Source organism: Lactuca sativa, chromosome 8 (genome assembly GCF_002870075.4).
Source record: "Lactuca sativa cultivar Salinas chromosome 8, Lsat_Salinas_v11, whole genome shotgun sequence".
Taxonomy (NCBI): Eukaryota; Viridiplantae; Streptophyta; class Magnoliopsida; order Asterales; family Asteraceae; genus Lactuca; species Lactuca sativa.
Window position 1 is genome coordinate 230,371,319 of NC_056630.2, and position 21,584 is coordinate 230,392,902.

Sequence of the window (21,584 nt, forward strand, 5' to 3'; positions counted from 1 at the left end):
TTTGTTACCCGTTATGTATAGATTACCATACATTTGATATATAATTTACACAATTTTAAACGGTTTATAAAATTATCAAATAATTGTATACATCACAATGACTAAAAAATTAAAACTATAATCATCATATCATATTATATCATATCATATCATACTATATTATAAAGGAAACATTTTTTCTTTCACCACATTCATTTGAAACTCCAAACTTTTCATATTTCCATACAATATACTTAATTTATTATTTTAGATATGCTTTTAGTTGTAAACATTATCATATATGAAAGAATTTATGACTTAGCAATATGTTATACTTAATTTGTTAACTTCAACATATAGTTAAATAAATAACATACATTAATATATCAAATAAGCTTAAAAATTTAGTGTACAATTTAAAACCTAAAGTAAAATATCAAATAATGTTTTAAAAAAATTCAATATATATTTTTTAAAATAGTTAAATGGAAAACATTAAATATAATAATAATAAAAGAACCTAAATTGATTAATCGAATTAACTAAAAGGTATTTGAAAACTATATTTTAATAATATATTTTTAACCTGCGTCGCGCAACGCGTGAGAATTCATCTACTTTTGTTATAAATGAAGCATTTTTCATTTCACGACATTAATTTAAAACTCTCATGCATTTTTTTCTTTCACCACATAAATTTGAAACTCCCATGACTTTTCAATTTCTTTCTAATAATAATTATAAGTTTGTTAATAATGTTAAATAAATATGAAACCTAAAATGTAATCATATACAAACTAAATTTTAATATTAAAAAATAATATATTTACTTCTACTTATAAAGTTATGTTTTTTAACTTTTAACATATTATACTTAGTTTATTAGTTTTAATATATTGTTGGATGTAAACCATTATCATTTTAAAGATACAATTTTGGAACCGCTTGTATAAAATATTTAAATTATTAATTTGAATATAACATTACAGGGTCAACTTAAATATAAATTTTAGTTTAACTTAAACAAGCCAAATAATATTTTGTAAAAAGTTAAAAGTGATTAATTTTAGTGTCTTTATAATAATGATTATAAGTTGGTTAATGAGGTTAAATAAATATCAAACCTAAAGTGTAATCATAAATATATTAAATTTCAATTTTAAAATAATATATTTACTTATACTTATAAAGTTATGTCTTTAACTTTTAACATATTATACTTAATTTATTAGATTTAATATGTTGTTGTATGTAAACCATTATCAGTTTAAAGCTATAACTTTTGAATAGTTTGGACAAAATACTTAAATTGTTAATATAAATATAACATTACAACGTCAACTTAAATATAAATTTTAGTTCCACTTAAAAACCAAAGAATATTTTGTAAATAGTTAAAAGTGATAAATTGTAGTAATAAATGCAAAAATTAAATTGTAATATCAATTTAACTAAAATATTTCCTAAGGATATTTTTATAATCGATTAAAGTTTACAGATAAGTAGCTTAAAATAACTTATAATAACAATAGCTAAAAATAACTCTATATAAATGATTATATTGTTACCTTTGAAATAAAAAGATAATGTTTGATGTTTTCAATAATAATAATGATAGAAATTAAAACATTAAACAAATAAATTTTAAAAAATTAATTAACAATAACAACAACTATAAATAATATTAAACCATATATTATATTTAATTTTATTCATGTGTAACTCGCAGATAGAAGTCATTCAAACGATTGAGATTATGAAGTTATAATAGATGTATATATTATCATATAATTCAAAATAATCAATATATTATATCAATTTAGTACACGAATTATTATATCAATTTTAACAACAACATTATTACTATATTTAAAAAAACATATATTTGTAAAGACTTCAACTATATAGTTGTTTCTGCTCAACGCGCAAACATTGGTTTATTATACTTATAAAGGAAGTATTTTTCATTTCACCACATTCATTTCAAACTCTCTTTCATTTTTCCTTTCCCCACATCTATTTGAAACTCCCATGATTTTTCAATTTCTTTCTAATAATGATTATAAGTTCATTAATAATGTTAAATAAATATTAAACCTAAAGTGTAATCATATATAAACTAAATTTCAATATTAAAAGAATATATTTTCTTCTACTTATAAAATTATGTTTTTAACTTTTAACACATTATACTTAATTTATTAGATTTAATATGTTGTTGTATGTAAACCATTATCAATTTAAAGTTACAACTTTTGAACAGTTTGGACAAAATACTTAAATTGTTAATTTAAATATAACATTATAGGGTCAACTTCAATATAAATTTCAGTTCCACCTAAAAAACCCAAAGAATATTTTGTGAATAGTTAAAAGTGATAAGTTGTAGTGCTAAAAGCAAAATCTAAAATATAATATCAATTTAACTAAAATATTTCTTAAAGATATTTTTATAATCGTTAAAAGTTTTCAGATAAGTAGCTTAAAATAACTTACAATAAAAATAGTTAAAAATAACTCTATATAAATGATTATATTGTTACCTTTAAAATAAATAAAAAAAATTGTTTGATGTTTTAAAGAAATATAATGATAGAAATTGAAACGTCAAGCAAATCAATTTTAAAAAATTAATTAACAATAACAACTCTAAATAACATTAAAAAATATATTATATTTAATTTTATTCAAGAGTAACCCGCGAGTAGAGATCATTCAAAAGATTGAGATTATGCAGTTTTAATATATATATATATATATATATATATTATCATATAATTCAAAATAATCAATATATTATACCAATACGAATTATTATATCAAATTTAACAACATTATTGTTAGACCATCCCTAATGGGGGTTGTATGAAGAGTTTAATGGGTAAAAATATGGTGATGTGGCATTCAATGGATTAAAAATGCATTGTAGGTAGAGTATATTGAACGAGGGGTTCAATCCCCGTTGAATCGTATCATTTATTTGTTTTTTTTTTCTCAAGTTAATATAACTATTTATGTTGAAATTTTTTTTTCTTTATCAATTTAATATAACAATTTATATATTGAAAATAACATTTAATTTTTTTCCCACAAACAAACTATATATTATGATTTTTTTTTGATTTATACCTTATTTTATTATATATTCAATAATTTAGTTTATTAATTACATCATATTTTTTTTATTCTAAACAATAAAAGAATAATTAAATCTTATAAATTTTTTAAAAAGATAACATCTTATTTATTATAATACAACATATTGAAATTACATATTAATAAAACGTTCTCATTATAATATATTCGTAACTTTTAATTTCTAAATTGTAATCTTTAATTAATATTTAGTAATTGTTACTTTGAATTTCTAATTAATGTAATGTTTTGGTTTTATTTATTAATATTATTTATGAAAACAAATGATGATGTGGAATCCATTGAACTCTTAAGAGTTTAATGGAGTGTAGAGTTTAATAGGTTAAATAGTATAGTTAGTGGAATGCTGATGTGTCAATCCATTGAACTCTTAAGAGTTCAATGCGTTGGAGATGGCCTTATATTTAAAAAAAAACATATATTTATAGAGATTTCAGCTATATAGATGTTTTTGCGCAACGCGCGGACATTCGCCTAGTTGCTTTAATAAAATGAGAATACACTATGATACTTGGTTTTAAACACATGACATCAAGGAAAGGAGACCTCTTCTCTACCCTTCCACATGTTTTGATTTTTCATAAATTGGTAATATAATATAATGTTATAAAATCTGTTAATTTTTAGAAGAAAAAAACACAGGTCTCTCCTTAAGCTATGGCTTTACTATTTGGTTGTGATAACTCAAACTAAAAAAATGTATAAATATATATATAATTTGACTATAGTATTAAAATAATATAATGGTGATTAAATAGGAGTAAATAGAGAAATTATGGAATTTTAATTCCAAAACCCATCACTTTGATTAGTGTCATAAATTTGGACTTTTGGGTTAACTAGAAAGGTTACAAACTTGGCCATTATATAAGGCATGAGAATTAGAGTGGCATGCCCACAAAAAAAATGCAAGAAAGGTTGGGGAAACAAAAGAGAAATCGGGGTTTGAAGTTCGTGAATTTTTTCAAAGCTATTTTAGTAATTAAGGTATGTCTCTTCGATTTGAGTTTAATTAAGTTGTTTGAGTAGGTTTATAGGATTTGAGTATGTATTTTGGTTCAATCATATGTCTCTTTTCGGCCAAGGAATAATCGAATTTTGTGAAAAACAAATGTTATGTTTTCGTAAAAGACACGGTGAATTTAAACTTACTTTATAATAAGTTATTCAAGATTTAGTATATGAATATGTTGGTATGAAATGGAGATGATTAACGGTGGTTTTATAAATTTTATTTGACAACAGTTTCTACGTTTACTGTGATAAAATGGTCGAAAACGTTTTTATTGTTCGGGTAAAGAAGAAAAGAATATGGATCTTTTGTTGAAACGGTTTTTTTGATGTTTCAAATGATAAAAATGATATTTACATAAATAGTCCCACTATTGTTGATAAGTTGGCAATTTTAGTTTTCACAAATAGCTAACAAATGTGTTACTTGTGTATCATAACAAAAGATATAAAAATAACCCCTCCAGTTTTTATAATTTGACAATTTTTAGTTTTGTACACCGTCACATAAATGGTTGTTATTTTAAATTTGCTATTTATATTGATGTTAATATTACTTGTTGTTATTATTCAAACAAAGTCTTTGTTTTAAGGTTTAGTTATTTTGACATTTGAGTATTAAATCTTTTACGGGTAAAACCTCATTAAATGGGAATAACGACATGAAAAGAAAATGAAGAAAAAGATAATAATATTTTTATTAAAGTTGTTACGCACATTCTAGTTAATATGATGAAATAATTATTGGTTGACCGAAGGAGACATATGTGTGATGGAGCCAAAACAAACACATAAGATGTTTATAGGATTAAGCCTTAGAAAATAAATGTTGGTTAAACGTAGGGTGCATGTCTGCGGATAGTCTGACGACATCCGGTTAAGACTAACGCCATCAAGGTAAGTTTTTCGTATTCTGTGGTTGCTCGCACATAGATGTTTGTCATGCGTTTATTATGTGGTTTTTATTTATTTATTGACAATATGTTTTATGATAAGTATGCTTGCGTACAAATGTTATTTTAAGTTGTTTATCTTTTGTGCGTGGTTTTGGGTGACATGTTTAGTTGGAACAGGTGGGTGTTTAATCGCCGTGAGCATGACGGATGTGTGTGATCGGCGGGAATGAGAATTGAGAATCATACTCATTTCCTTGGATATTTAAAATACTTGAGTACAATGGATGATTAGTTGTCTCAAGGAGAAGGGAAATGAACATTTGGTTCTTTCTCTGGATAATTAATCGTTCCCATAAATTATGACATTACATGATATGTGTGTTGTATGATTTATTGAAACTATATGATAAAACCTTTTGTTTTTTTAATTGATGGACATATATGTGCAACACGAACTCACTAGGCCCTAGGCTTACCCATTTAGAAACTTTAAATGTGCGCAACCCAGAGAACTATTTAACAAGTGACAGTAAGAATGATGGGGAGAAGGATTGATCAACAAGACGACAAAGGATTTCCGCAAAGACGTAACACCCGAAGCTCTTCGGTTGAAGACTTTATTTTATTTTATTTTGCTTCCGCTGTAGTTTAGTCAATAGTTAAGTGTTAGGATTGATCTTGGGAGATGCTGGAATGATTATTTCTTATATAATCTATATATGAAAATTGAGGTGTTAAATAATTCAACACTTATGGTTCAAATTAATACCACCCTTCTACAATCATTATATTTAAAATAAAAAACACTAATACATAACGATATATATATATATATATATATATATATATATATATATATATATATATATATATATATATATATATATATATATATATATATATATATATATATATATATATATATATATATATATCGTTATGTATTAGTGCTTTTTATTTTTTATTTTAAATATGTACAGGAGGCATGCACATATACATGATATGGTCCAAAATTAGAGCATCTCCAATGATTTTTAGTTTTTTATTATTGATTCATCACTTATTTTTATTTAGTATTATTAGAATGTCTAGTTTTTTTTTTTGTATATTTTTATTGACCACTAAATATATATTGAGTGATCAATATGTTATAAAACTTTGAACAACTAACTCCTTCATATTTATCCTATTTTATTTTTAACCCTTTAATTATATTCTAGTTTTAAACGTTTTTTATTTTTTGCCTATATTGAGTGATCAATATGTTATAAAACTTTGAACAACTAACTCCTTCATATTTATCCTATTTTATTTTTAACCCTTTAATTATATTCTAGTTTTAAACGTTTTTTATTTTTTACCTACTAAATTATTTTTATCAATAGTTATTTATATATGGAATGTTTATAAACTAATTTCTAATGATAATCTTAATTTAAAATATTTCATACTATAGTATAATATATTTAAAAAACATCTAATAAATGAAAATGATTTATAAAACATTTTAGATAGATAATAATTAATAAGTTAAATTTCTAAAAAAAAACTATAAAAAAAGTTGTGACAAAAATATTAAATAATAGTATAACTTTATTTAATATTGGAGATTGAAGATGCTTGAGACCCATTAGAAGCATGCTCTTTTCTTGCTTATCATTGCAATAATTGAGCCCATTGTAAGCCCATATCTGGTCAGGCTCATTGGTGTACTGATTTGAGTTATGAAACCCAGAAAGGAAATTAGGGTTGTGGGCTGTACTTAAATGATCTCGACCCCACATCCGACGGATACGTATTCCGATTAGGAGTCCACGGCGGCGGTGGCGATGAAGCGGAGTAGGAGATTAGGAGCCCAAGGCAGCGGTGCTACACAACCAAATGTAGGAGATTCAAACGACTCAGAAATGGAAGGTGAAGCTCTACATCCTTTAATAAGGGATCTGAAAAGAGGAAAAATGATGATTTTTTCGAAAGAGTGAAACGATTTGCTGAGGAACCTTGGAGTAGTTACGAGGATCATTTTCCAGATTTTCCAGATGTTCCAGTTGTTCACTCTTTTGGCGTGAATAAGAAAGATTGGACTGATAAAGAGCTTCGAAATCTCAAAATCTTTAGGTTAAAAAAACATTCAAAGCAATACATAATGGAGTATCACAGAAATCTTTAGCATGTTTGATGATCTTAGCTTATAATCTGATAGACGAAAATGGGTCTAGATTAATGGATGAATACGAAAGAGAGCTTGTGGATCTTTCCAACATTGTTGATGCTAATGAGCTCGATGACTACAAGATCACCATAGGAAGCAACAAATCCATGGAGATAAATCATAACACAAGTGATTTGAGAAAACCCATAGGATATACATACCTAGCTTCAAGTTACCTAAGGTTATTCACAGAATCAGCAGAAAACTGCAGCAGAAAAGGTAATTTTCTTAAAGAGAAATTCAGCGATTTCTACTCATTTGAGTTCCCTTTTGATGAATTTCATCCAGAGCTAGAAATTATTAAGACAATCAAAAGATGTTTGGAAATAGTTCCTCTCTTCAAATCAACATTGTATGTGATTCTCTACGCCTCTTGTAAAAACATTAATGGTGAAAGTTTGAAGGGGTCTCAAATCATATTTGATGTTCCTAAAATGTATGGAGTCTCACATATCAACAACAAGGACCTTTTGAATCTCATGTATGCTCCGATTTTTAAGCATAAATTGAAGGGAATTGGAGATCTTATGGTTATGGATCATATGAAGGGAAATTATGCGTTAAAGATGTGGAAATTTGGAAGAATTTTTGAGAGAAGTTTCATGAGGATTTTGGAAGAAAAAAAATTGTGTGATGTTTGGTTTGGTATTGGCCTATATCTTGATGGAAATAGGAAATGAGTATTTGGAGATTGCACATCGCAAAGTCAATGATGCAAGTATTGGTGATAGGAGAGAAGCTTATGTGATTGCATCAAGGGTTATCATATTGGCTAAAAGGATTGTGGATTTGTGATTATTGATTAGTAGGATGAAAGTTTTAAGAGGATAGAATAGTGTGGAGAATCATATTGATATGTGTTTTAAGTTTATGTTCTATTAGTTTAGCTTGTTTGTCTTAGGGTTAGGGTTGATGGAGCATTTTGTCTTGTTGAGTAGTAAGTTGTCTCATTTTCTGATCTTTGTTAAATTTGATCATAGGTGATGTTTGTTTTAGGTCCAGCTAATAATGATTGATAAAACTAACTGAAATACATTTTCATAAAAAGTTTTGGAGCTAGAAAAGTAAAGTGGTTTGAAAATCCTAATTCATAAATAAACTAATAAATTTCCTACCTAAGGGAAATTTCTTATCAATAGTAAGAAGAGAAAAAGCATACTCGTCTGTCTAGAAAACAAATAGACTTTCGAATAATTAACTCTACCCTAGGCAAAAATCAAACACGAAAACTCGGTAAGGTTTAAGTAAAAAATTCCAAGCCTATTTTTGATTCTAATCAATTTGTTATTTGCCTACATCAATCCTTACTCATGGCAAAAGGCATGCTGCTATTCCTACATGCATGCTTTCTCATCATAAAAAGATCAAGTACATAGTATGGGCACACATTCAACATTTATCCCTTTTCAATCAATTCTAGCATGCATGTACATTCATCAAATACATATAACTTTAGCTTTTTCTAGCATGCAATATTATACAATTAAGAATTATAGCTCACCCCGGTTGAATGTCCGTCCCACATTTCTTTCCATTTACAAGATTTGTTTCTTAAAAAAACTTGTTTTTGAAATTTTGAGCTCTGGTTTGAGTTCGGAGATACATGATTGCATGCATGAATCCATCAAACCCTGGTCTGATAGCAACTTATAATGTCCAAGTTAAAAAAAATTGTCATTTAAATTCTAAGATCCAATAAAACTTAATAATTCTTCCATAACCAAAAATCACCATTTCTTCATCGACCACAACCCACATACAAGAAGTAAAACAAATTTTATTTTTAAAACATAAAAACTAAATACATGATACTCAATCATAATTGCGGATGTCTTTGTAGTCAAACCGGGTTATTACCTTTGTCCGTATTACCTTTGTCCATCCCCGAGGGCCCTAAGTTAAATATAAATGGTAAATGGAACGCTTAGCAAGCTCATAAATCTATACATTTTACCCCGAGGGCCCTAAGTTAAATATCGAAGCACTTCTCTATATGCGATGTTGTATGTTTCGTATGTTGTCATACACATACATAGATTTTCAAAGTTTAAGCCTTAAACTCACTACTCTCTCTTTTTGTGACTTGCAAATTCTACTTTCGAACCCTAAAGTGTTTCCTCTATTTCTCCTTACCACTCTTGTTGTTGGTGATTTTGTATCATCAATGTGTATTTAAGTGTAATGGATTGACTTGTTGACCAAAAATCAATCTTGATGAATATTAAACAAGTAAGGACGGTGCGGAGTGCACACCTGTTTAAGTTCATTAAAAATTCAAAGTAGATTGTCATTTAGGTGCGAAACCCCTAAACGAACGGAGGTCTGGGGGCAGCGTCCATAGGTGCGGGGTCCAAGGGACGACAGCCCCTAGTTGGGTCCAAGGGGCAGAGGCCCAGGGTCGAGCTGCATTTTGACCCTTTTTAATATAAAAAATGCCTTATAAATCTGAATTTTCTATAAATGAACTTGATTTTTGACTTCATTTTGACCCTTTTTAATGATTTGGTTTTAGTGACAGTTTGTGACTATTATAAATTGGTTTTGACAGTTGGAGTAGTTTTTGGACAAAGAAAACTGCCTTGACAGTTTTTAGACAAATGAAGTACTTAATCATTTTGGCCATCATTTTCCTGGTACAAGAACAATCACGAAATCATAACTTCATATTCTCTGTTCTAGAAACTCTTCTGAGTCTTATCCGATTAAAGGTTGGGAGTACCACCCAAATACTTTAATCTGAACGTGTAAACACGATTCTCAGAATTTACAAGACTTTTATTACCCCAAATTTCTAACACTTGTGTTCTAGGATTCCAAAAGGGGATTAGGGCTTAGTATGAATTTAAAACAAAAAGGGGGAAAGACTTGAATGGTGTATCTTAAGGCTAAAGTCTTATCTCATGATTTTGCAAGAAACATTTTTTTTGACAACTTTGGTTCCTATGGTTTGGTATACGACATAATAGTAATTATTACGAGATGTTATATATATATATATATATATATATATATATATATATATATATATATATATATATATATATATATATATATAATCATTTAGTAACTCAAAAATTGGTAGGAACCGCGATGACAATTATTTTTCATAGGATAGATTCGAAATCCTGTAGAAACCCAAAAAACGTTAGGAACCGCGATCATAATTGTCCACCACCCATTTCATCAAGGGCATAAACGTCAAACGTAACTATTAGTTCGTGACGTGTTCGCATGCGACACACATCCGTGGAACGTAATACAGATTTGACGAAATAATCACGTTAGACGAACGTCTTCTAAATGGGTTTTTCTTTTATTTAAAAAATAATCCTTTTAGAGGTAAATATACTCGGTTTTGCTGTTTTTAAATTTTTCTTCATTTTTTTTTAACTTTTTCATTGTTCATTTTTATTTATTTTTCAGTTTTTTGAGAAAACCTTTTTAGTTCAATATATACGCCGTTTTTATTTATTTTTTGAAAAAACATCATAAATGGTCCCCGTGGTTACCTAAAATCAAAGTTTAGTCCTTGTGGTTTAAAATCTCATAGATGGTCCGTATGTTTTCAAAACTTTTGATGTTTGGTCCTTTTTGCTAACTCCGATAAGTTTGTCCGTTAACTGAAGGGTATTTTCGTCATTTCACCACCACAGGGACCATTTATGATGTTTTCTCGTATTTTTTTAAAAAGGAAAAAATTAAACATAATTAAATATATAAAAGGTCTCTCTCTCTCTCTCTCTCTCTCTCTCTCTCTCTCTTCTCGACATGAGCACAGAACCTCATCCCACTTCTCACCCTATTTTCCTTATATAATCATTAGCACTACCATTGCCCAACAAATGCTCAAATTCTTCCAAGAAGATGAAAAAAATGGAACAAGATTACCCACAACAAGATGGCGGCAGTTCCACTTTCGCCTCCACCGTTGCTGCCTCAGCTTCTGTTTTTTCAGATGTGATCGGGAAATCGAAGCTGTGGGATAAGGTTGAAGATCAAGATTCCAACGTTGATAAGAGCTGTTGATGGTGATTGGTTACAAAACTAAGTCGTGTGATATGGCTGATATTGCACAAAAGATCGAGCATCTGGAGGGTGTTTTGGGGAACGATGATGGGTTGTCCCAACTTGCTTCTGATTCTATTCATTATAACCATTCAGATCTTAAATCAATGATTTGTGAGTTGAACCCCACAAATCAACCACCTGTTATCGATGATTCGTTTGTGAACAACACCGCCTCTGTAACTCGGTCGGTTGTGGACTCATCTTCTGTCTTCGTTGACAATCTACAGAGGATCCCCGAAAACATAATTGAAAGGGAATAAGATCAATATGTTTCTTTGTTTTGTGTTTTAACCCATTACTGATTCCTTACACATGGGTATAAACGATTGATTCAAGAAATCATAAATTCGTTTTTATGTATATATTTTCATTTTCCTTTATTGTACATTTTTGTGTATTGAGTCCACCTACAATTTGGATTTCAATTAGAAGTAAAAACAAAGATTCCATGGTAAACTTCTTAAGCTGCACACCAACTGTTTGTGGAAATTCCCCAATGACTTTAATTCATTCATGCCCCAACCTGGTTGTTTCTTGTTTCACAGCTTCACGATATGGAATTAGACATCACTTTTCAAAATTATCAAAACCTATCTATTAAGAGAAACTAAAACACATGGTAGAGAGAAGGGGATCAATGGTTTCTTGCGCGATGATAGTGGTCATGGATGCTTCTGAGGTCATTGATAAGGGGATGGAGATCAGAAATGACCCTTTAATAACGAAGATGATGATCAAATGATCAAGGTGGAGAGATGTTTATGTTTGTGTGTACGTGTTTTAGAGAGAGAGAGAGAGAGAGAGACCTTAGATATTAAATTTATTTTAAAAAACTAAAAGAAAAGAAAACCTCATAAAAGGTCCATGGATAGTTAAATGACAAAAATACCTTTCATTTAACGGTGGAAAGCTAATGGAGTTACAAAAAGGACTAAACATCAAAAGTTTTGAAAGCACAGGGACCATCTATGACGTTTTTAAACCACGAGGATTAAACTTCAGATTTGAGGAAACCACAGGGACCATTTATGATGTTTTTTTTTCTTATTTTTGTGTTTTGTTTGTTTGTTTTTTAACGGGTTTACGATGCATTTGAAGTTTCTTGTGTTTTTTTTATGTTTTCGATTTTTTTCATCTTTTTTTTTTTTTGAATTAAATAACGGTTCGAGTTTTTGATTTTTAAAAATTATAAAAAGTTCCGAATCATAATGATATTATGCATCATACTATTTTAGATAATATTATTTTTGGATCATGAAAATTTAAATAATATCATTTTGGATCATAACATTTTGATCATATCATTTTGAATTATATGATTTTGGATCATATTATTTTTCAATCATATGATTTTGGTTCATAATATATTGAATTAAATAAAATTTTTGTTCATAACAACATTTCGATTATTATATTTTTTGAATCATTTAATTTTGAATCATACAAGATATGATAATTAATGATCATAAAATATTTGAATCAAAATATTTTTAGAACATAACAGATTAATGGTCACAAACATGTTGAATCATAATTTTTTTAATCATAAATAATTTGAATCATATTATGTGCAACATTTTTTTTTTTAAATTTAAATATTTTAAAATCAAATTTGGAATCTAAAACATCTTATTTAAATTTTTTTTTTGACAAAGTTGCTAGTATAGTGAGTAGAAGTATTTCTTAAATTTTTATATTTTTTGAAGTTTTTTCTAGGATTTTTATAAATACTAAAAATTAAAAAGAAAACATTTTTTTTTCAAATTTTCATGATTGTGTCAATTTTGTAAATAATTAAATTTTAAGAACTTTCGTTTTTTTTAAAGGAAAAAAAGTTATGTCTGAAAACGAAATAGGTGGAAAAAAATAAATAAAAGCCTAACCAATGGCTGGAGACGTATGATAGAGAGATAAAAAGGAGGGGGAGGGGGGGGGGGGCTGGACATACACGTTTGTCAATCTTATATATATATATATATATATATATATATATATATATATATATATATATATATATATATATATATATATATATATATATATATATATATATATATATATATATATATATATATATATATATATATATATAGGATCAAATGAGAACACCAAAAATGTTGAGAACGCAAAAACAAAGTATATTCATTTGTGATTCCATGTATTTATTTGTGGAGAAGTGATAAATTTTTATGTATTTAATTTCAATTGAAGAGAAAAAGCATATTCATCTTGATTGTGCGTAAAAATTTATCATTTCTCCACAAATGAATACATGGAATCACAAATGAATATATTTGTTATCGCGTTCTCAACCTTTTAGATGTTCTCATTTGATCATTTCCCTATATATATATATATATATATATATATATATATATATATATATATATATATATATATATATATAAACCATAAAATTATTGAGTTAAAAATAGCCTGTGGATGAACATTTTTCACTATGTAGTATAAATACCTATCAAATGTGAAAAAAATAAACACACCATCTTGAATACAATCTTCTAAGTGTTCAAGAATCCCCTTGAATCTCATTCTTTTATTTTATAATGCTCTAGTTTAATTTTGTTAATGATCGCCAGATTGGGTAGAGTAGCATATCAGTTAGAGCTACCTACAGAATTGAGTCAAATCCATAACACCTTCCACGTATCCCAGTTGAGGAAGTGTGTAGCCGATGAGACGGCGGTGGTACTGTTAGAGCATATTCAGGTGGATGCGAGCCTAAATTACAGCAAGAGGCCGATCGCGTTTTTGGATCGAAAGATGAAGGTTCTGAGGAACAAGAAAGTGCCTCTGGTTCAGGTCCAATGGCAACATCGGAGGGGGTCCGATCTGACTTGGGAGCCAGAGTTGGAGATGCGGGATCAACACCTAGAGTTATTTGCAGAGCATAACTTCGATGGCGAAGTCTGATTCTAGTGGGGGAGAATTGTAACATCCCAAGTCTAGGTATATCATATTAAACCTTGATCTTGGAGCTCTTGTCTATTTTGGCCCTTGATTGAGAAAAGGGTGGTAAACAAGTACACGGGGCGTACTTGGGTGTACGCTTAGCGTACTCGAATGTGTGCTCGTGACGCAGAGGTAACCTAGTACGCTGGGCGTACTAGTGGGTACGCTGGGCGTACTAGGCTCTGTATGAAACTCAAATTGCTAGCAAGCCCCCTATTTACCTCATTTCTGGCCACCATTCCCAGACACCAAACCCTCCTAACCCTAAATCTTCGTCCTTGTAGCTGGAGAGTGCATCCAGGAGTTTGGATCTGAGCTTTGCTACGTGAGAAGCTTCACAAAAAGGTATAAAGCTTCATTCTTTCTAATTCCTTGACTTGGTTCTTTCTTTTGGAGCATTTAGGGTTTTTAGTCCCAAAGGTGGAGACTTTATGAGTAAAGGAGCTCCATAGACCTTGATCTATCCCTTTTTAGTGTATAATGTGATATAGAGCCATAAAAATCCAATCTTGGACGTTAGGAATAAGCCATGCATGAGTTAAGAACTTAATAGGGAAAGGGGATGGGTGTTTTGAGTGTTGGTGACCTTTACAGCCATGCAAAGGCTTAAAGTCATTGGCTTTATGGGTTAAAGGACTTTAGAGTGATCAGATCTGCAGTATGAGCCTGTGTATTAATTAATTAAGACCAAAATCGTGAGGAGTGTGAAATTGAGGCGTACGTTGGGCGTAATCCCAGTACGCGCAACATAGGGGTCGAGTATCCCCGATGACTTCATGGTGGCCGAGTACGCCCGGCGTACAGAGCTGGTATGCGCAACGTACTCTCTGCCATTGACTTTTTGTTAACTTTTATGGTTTGGTCATCTTGAGGACTATAAACTCCATTTGGGGGGGGGGGGGGTTGTGTAAAATGGTATTTTACCCATCTATGAGTGCCTGGAGGGGTTAGTCTAGCCTTTTGAGAGCCATTATTAATTAAAGATAATTATTGTGTGTGATTAGGCGAAGGCTAGACCAGTATTTCGAGTGCGAGATTACCCGAGTTTTCCCAAGGTGGGTCTTCTCACTATACCTTACCTAGGGTGGTATCTATGTGCGGACCAGAAGGTCTTACGTGTTTTCTTGAGATTATGTGTTTTGTGAATTATGTATTATATGCTATGTGCTATTTATACCAGACCGGAAGGTCCAACGATTTATGAGGCCAGAGGGTCCTCAACCAGACCGAACCGGAGGGTCCAACGAGCTAGACCGGACCAGAGGGTCCAACGAGCTATAGGACTGGAGGGTCCTGCTGAGACACGTTGACCGTAGGGTCTTACAGAGTATAGCATGGAGTGGCGAATTTGTTGTATGTGGTATTTTGGGGAACTCACTAGGCATTCGTGCTTATCGTGTTATGTGTTTCAGGTACTACCGATGATCGCGGGAAGGCACCGACCTGATTGTACACACACAACCGAGACAAATTTATATTTGTTTTTGGATCCTGGTTTTATGATAAACAATACTTGAAAAATGTTTTATGTTGAATCTTGAGGTTTTTGGTAAAATGTGACATGTGAATTGTTGTGATTGAAAAATGGAAATTTGGTTTAAAATTTTTACGTCGTTACAAGTTGGTATCAGAGCGTTTGTTTGAGGGATTCAGATACACCTTCGGGTATGTCTGGACTCAAACCGAGGATTTGAGGGAAATTTTCAAGAAAAATGATTTTCTGAAAACGAGTAAGAGTTCTTAAAGAAAAGCGGAAAAGGGCAATGTGTACAATCAGCCAGTGCCCGAACGGTGATTTCCGAAGATACCCTTACTATTTTTGTGTTATGAGATATTATGAGATATGTATTATGCATGCTAGAGATTAGGCTAGGTATTTCATATTTTAGGACTAGAGTGACCTGATTTGTGATGCCTTTGCCTAGGAGTTTCTGCTACCATGAGTTGCTTTGAGTGTGAATAGGTAGCAGAGAGGAGCTTATGAGGAGTCTGTGTTTTGAGAGGCATAGAGTGCTTGTGAGCTGGGATCCTTGGAGAGGACTTGGGGTGGATACGAATGCGGTGTGGGAGGTAGTATTGGGCCTGTACTATTGAAAGCACTGGATCGGTAAGTAGTCTAAGTAAGAATCATTAGGGTGCTAAGGAACAAGTAGGGTTGAGTGATCGAGTGCGGGTATACTCGAGCGAGTCTCTGATCTCTTTTGTGTTGTGTTTCAGAGACATCATGGTGAATACACGCCACAACCCAGAGAGCAGCGGTGTTAGCGATAATGAGATTCGCAGGATGATTCACGACGAGGTGGCAACAGCTATCCGAGAGGCCATCCCAGAGATGTTTGGGTCTATTAAGACCACTCTGATTGAGATGTTTGATGAGTGATACACTGCTATTTCTGAGGCGGCTGCTGCTACAGCCACCGCAGCTGTAGATGCTGCCAAGCCACATGGGGGTGACTCGTTGCTGTACCGAGAGTTCAGCAACACGAAGCCACCAGAGTTTGACGGGACTTGTGGAAGTTTGTGACAGCCAGCTTCACTCCTGTAGATATCATTGTAGTGTCATGGGAGAGGTTTAATGCTATGTTTTGAGATGAGTATGTTGCTCCAGTGGAGAGGGAGCGATTGGCTTAGGAGTTCTTGTCCATCAAGCAGAGGACAGAGTCTGTGATCGTGATTACGAGGATGTTTCATGAGAGGGCGTTGTTTTGCCCTGAGCATGTGTCTACCAAGCAGGCAAGCATGAGCCAATACTTGAGCATACTGAGGTGGGATATTCGTAAGTTCGTGGCGAACTCGTTATACCGGACATTTGCTGAGCTCCAGAAAAATTCCCGGAAGAGGGAGATTGAGTTAGAGACTCGGGCCAGGGAGGAGGCAGAGTCTCAAGGGAGGGATCGGCGGACGGCACAGTCTCAGTCGGAAGTCAAGCGAGCAAAGCCCGCTGATTTGAGATCTAGGGGCCAAAAGGGTCGCACTTGTGGGAGGTGCGACAAGAGTCATGATGGGGTATGCAGAGTAGGGGTGTGCTAAAAGTGTGGCAAGGAGGGGCATGTCGCGAGGGATTACCCCAAGGGGTTTGCAGTTTGCTTTCACTGCAACGAGACTGGCCATAGGAAGGCCGAGTGCCCGCAGTTGCATCAGGGATCAGCTCAGGGATCTGTGCCTTCTTCTATTCGAGCTACCGAGGTTCGGCCAGTGAAGGCCGAGGCACTGAAGGCTCGCGGGAGAGCCTTTCAGCTGACAGCGGAGGAGGTCCGCACAACACCTGACGTTGTGGCTGGTATGTGATCTTTTGCTTATTCTATTGTTTTGTATATGGTGCTTATTTTGTGATGTGCATAGGTACTTTTCTTGTGAGTTATGTACCTGCTTTGGTGTTTTTTGACTCGGGTGCGATTTAATCCTTCGTATCGTTAGCATTTAGTCTTCACAACGGTATCTGACAAGAGGCATTGAGTCGACCTTTGAGAGTCTCCATAACTGATGAGCATGCTGTCTTTGCGACTGATGTGATCCGGGGATGTGTGCTTGAGATTTTTGGAGTCGATTTTCCGATAGATTTGGTACCTATCGTGATGGGGGATGTCTGTGTTATCGTGGGCATGGACCGGTTGAGTCGATTCGGATCCATGATCGACTGTGAGCGTCGGCTGGTGACCATCCGAGAACCTAGTGGGGGAGTGCTTACAGTGTATGGCGAGGGTACCCGATCTGGTTCCGTATTTTGCTCGGCCGCCAGAGCGAGACAGAGTCTACAACATCGTTGTAGAGGATTCGTAGCGTATGTGATGGATACGAGAGTTGTTTCCGAGAGATCAAGATCCATCTTGGAGGTTCCGATAGTCTAATTATAGTCTTACATCAATAATCAGAATTTTAGCATACATATCATATCACTCACAAAACATATAGCATCACATATAAAGAAGTGAAACTCGTCTCATAGCAACAGTAAACACAATTTATGAATCACGGTAAATAGGTATTCGATAGGATCGGATGTCTACCAGAACAGCCTGTAATATACAATCACACACAGAACCATTTACATGTCATATATACTTTTGTAAGTATGAGTTTTGATAATGTCCAATGGATCAAGGCTTTCATAAAACCAAGATGAATACGTACCGCTCGAATATCATGTCATATTCTTGGGACGCGTCATGTTTAATACATATTCCTCAAGACTTATCGGATCCTTGAGCCCGACATGTCATGTTTTACATCCTTACATGTCATGTTTTGTGCAAAAACCTAAAGCTTAATAACGTTCCCTAGGGGGCTTATTCGAACATCAAATGTGCCGAAAAGGACTATAATCTACAAGTCTAATTGTGCAGAAAATGTCCAAACTTTATGCAACCATTCTTAAAAATAAAGTCTCATTTTCTTTGTATATGAGGGCCTGATAGTTTTTGAGTTACTTCTGGCCAAGAAACACCACCTCGAGGGTCTAGGGTGTTAACGACATGATATGAGAGTTCAACCAACTAGCCCTAAGGTCCAGAATCTAATCATGCACTCCAAAACAGTTAACACCACCATATACAGTTTTTTAAAATAAGACAAAACTAAAAAATTATTTCATTTTTCTTTTCCTTTCCTACTCAACATCTCGCTCGATATGGAGTCTCTATCGTCGTCTCTCTAAAGCTTTTCTTTAGTTTTCTCTCTCCCCAAGCTCCATAAACGTTGTTGTACTTATGTGGTATGAAATAAGCTACATAGATTTTCAAAGTTTAAGCCTTAAACTCACTACTCTCTCATTTCGTGACTTGAAAATTCTGCTTTCGAATCCTAAAGTGTTTCCTCTCTTTTTCCTTACCACTCTTGTGTTATAGGATTCCAAAAGGGGATTAGGGCTTAGTTTGAATTTAAAACAAAAAAGGGGAAAGACTTGAATCGTGTATCTTAGGGCTAAAGTCTTATCTCATGATATTGCAAGAAACTTTTTTTTTTTGACAACTTTGGTTCCTATGGTTTGGTATAAGACATAATAGTATTTATTACTAGAGGTTTAACATTATATATATATATATATATATATATATATATATATATATATATATATATATATATATATATATATATGATCATGTAGGAGCTTAAAATTTTGTAGGAACCGTGAGGACAAATATTTGTCGCATGATAAGGTCTGAATCCTGTAGAAACCCAAAAAATGACAGGAATCGCAAGTATAATTGTCCACCACCCATTTCGTCAAATGACACAAACGTCAAACGTAATTTTTAGTTTGTGACGTGTTCACATGCGACACAAGTCCATGGAACGTAATACAAATTCGAGGAAACACGTATGACGAACGTCATTTAAGTGGTTTCTTTGTAACTTTTTAGAGGCATATACACCCGGTTTTGTTGCTTTTATATTTTTCTTCATTGTTATTTTTAAAATCTATTCGTTGTTTATTTTAATTTTTTTTTGTTTTCTATTAATTCTTTTTGTTTTATTATTATTATTATTATTATTATTATTATTATTTAAAAAAACATTTTTAGATCAATATACACACAATTTTTTATTTATTTTTGCGTTTTCTTTTTTAGTATGTTTTTTTAACGGTTTAACACGCCTTTGAAGTTTCTTGTGTTTATTTATGTTTCTTTTTTGTTTTTGATTTTTTACATCTTTTTTTTTGAATTAAATAATGGTTCAAGTTTTTGATGTTTAAAAATTATGAAAAGTTTTGAATCATAACGATATTATGAATCATACTATTTTAGATCACATTATTTTTGGATCATGAAAAATTGAATCATATCATTTTAGATCATAGCATTTTGGATCGTATCATTTTGAATCATATTATTTTGGATCATATTATTTTTTAATGATATAATTTTGGATCATAATATATTGAATTAAATAAAGTTTTTTTGTTCATAACAACATTTCGCTCATTATATTTTTTGAATCATTTAATTTTGAATCATAAAAGATATGATAATTAAGGATTATAAAATATTTGAATCAAAATATTTTTAGGTCGTAACAAATTATTGATCATAAATATGTTGAATCATAATTTTTTTTGAATCATATTGTGTTTAACATTTTTTTAATTTTTAATCTTTTAAAATCAAATTTGGTATCTAAAACACTTTTATTTTTTGAAAAAATTCTTTTGACAAAGTTGCTAGTATAGTGAGTAAAAATATTTCTTAAATTTTTATAATTTTTGAAGTTTCTTCTGGGATCTTTGATAAATTTTAAAAATTTAGAATATCTTTGGAACTCGACAAATTGGGGAGCTCCAAGTCCACGTCTTGAGAATATTGTGGTCGTGGGTTTTAATGACCCAACTCGACAAGTCGGGGTGTCCCAGCTCAACAAGTTGGCGGCTGAGATGAAACCCTAATTTTAGGGTGTTGCAGCCTATTTAAAGGACCTAAACCCCGCCTTGGCTGGCCACCTTACCAGCCTACCTTGTCCAGAAACCCTAAGTTCGTATATCACATTGCAAGTTTGAGTGTGTGAATTGTGGTGAGCTTGGAGAAATGATTTTGGTGATTCTTTGGAAGGAGCTTGGAAGTTGGTAGCATCTAGCTTGGAAGAAGGATTATAGATCCATAAACTCTTCACCAGTAGTAGTCTTCTTGAGGTATAAAGTCGACATCTTGCCTTGTATTCACATAGATCACTTTGTTTGAAGTTTTAGCATGATTTTGGGATTTTGGTTGGGTTGTCCAAGATGGTGAGGTTTCAGGGGTTAATAAGTTAGATCTGACCCCTTCATGAATCCTCTTGAATTAAAGTTGCAAACGTTATTGGTTTCTAAGTTCCATTCATGCAATAAGTCCCTCTTTAAGTCGTTATTAAGCCCTAGAGTGTATTTTAGCTTGCATGGATATAAAGTTGTAAACTTTACGTGATTTTCAAACCTTTGGACACCAAATCTGTGTTTTGGGACTATTTTGTGAAAGTTTTAGGGACTATGTTGTGAACCTAGAGTTTGGGTTTGACTCATTATGGATGGTTCTTAAGGGAAAAGTTGGAAACTTTACCCTTCTAAACATCATTTTGGAAGAGACCTGAGATTTGGACTCCTAGGATTCGATGGAATCAGCTTAACGCATTAAGAGGTTGGATTTCTGGCCAATCCGTACGGATGATGGAGAAACTCGATGAGTTAAGGGACAACTTGATGAGTTGGGTCAACTCAGACTGTTTTTGACCTTAGTCTTTGACCAAGTTTGACCTTTAAGGGGGTTTGGGGCATTTTGAGTTGTATTTAAGGAATTGTTTTTGTTATAGGGTTTGTGTAGAGA

At 32.0% G+C, this 21,584-nt stretch overlaps 1 pseudogene; it reads left to right on the forward strand.

Annotated features, from left to right (window-relative positions):
- The first annotated feature begins 11,127 nt into the window (after window positions 1–11,127).
- Window positions 11,128–11,582, forward strand: LOC111905641 (DELLA protein GAI1-like; annotated as a pseudogene).
- Window positions 11,583–21,584: the final 10,002 nt, after the last annotated feature.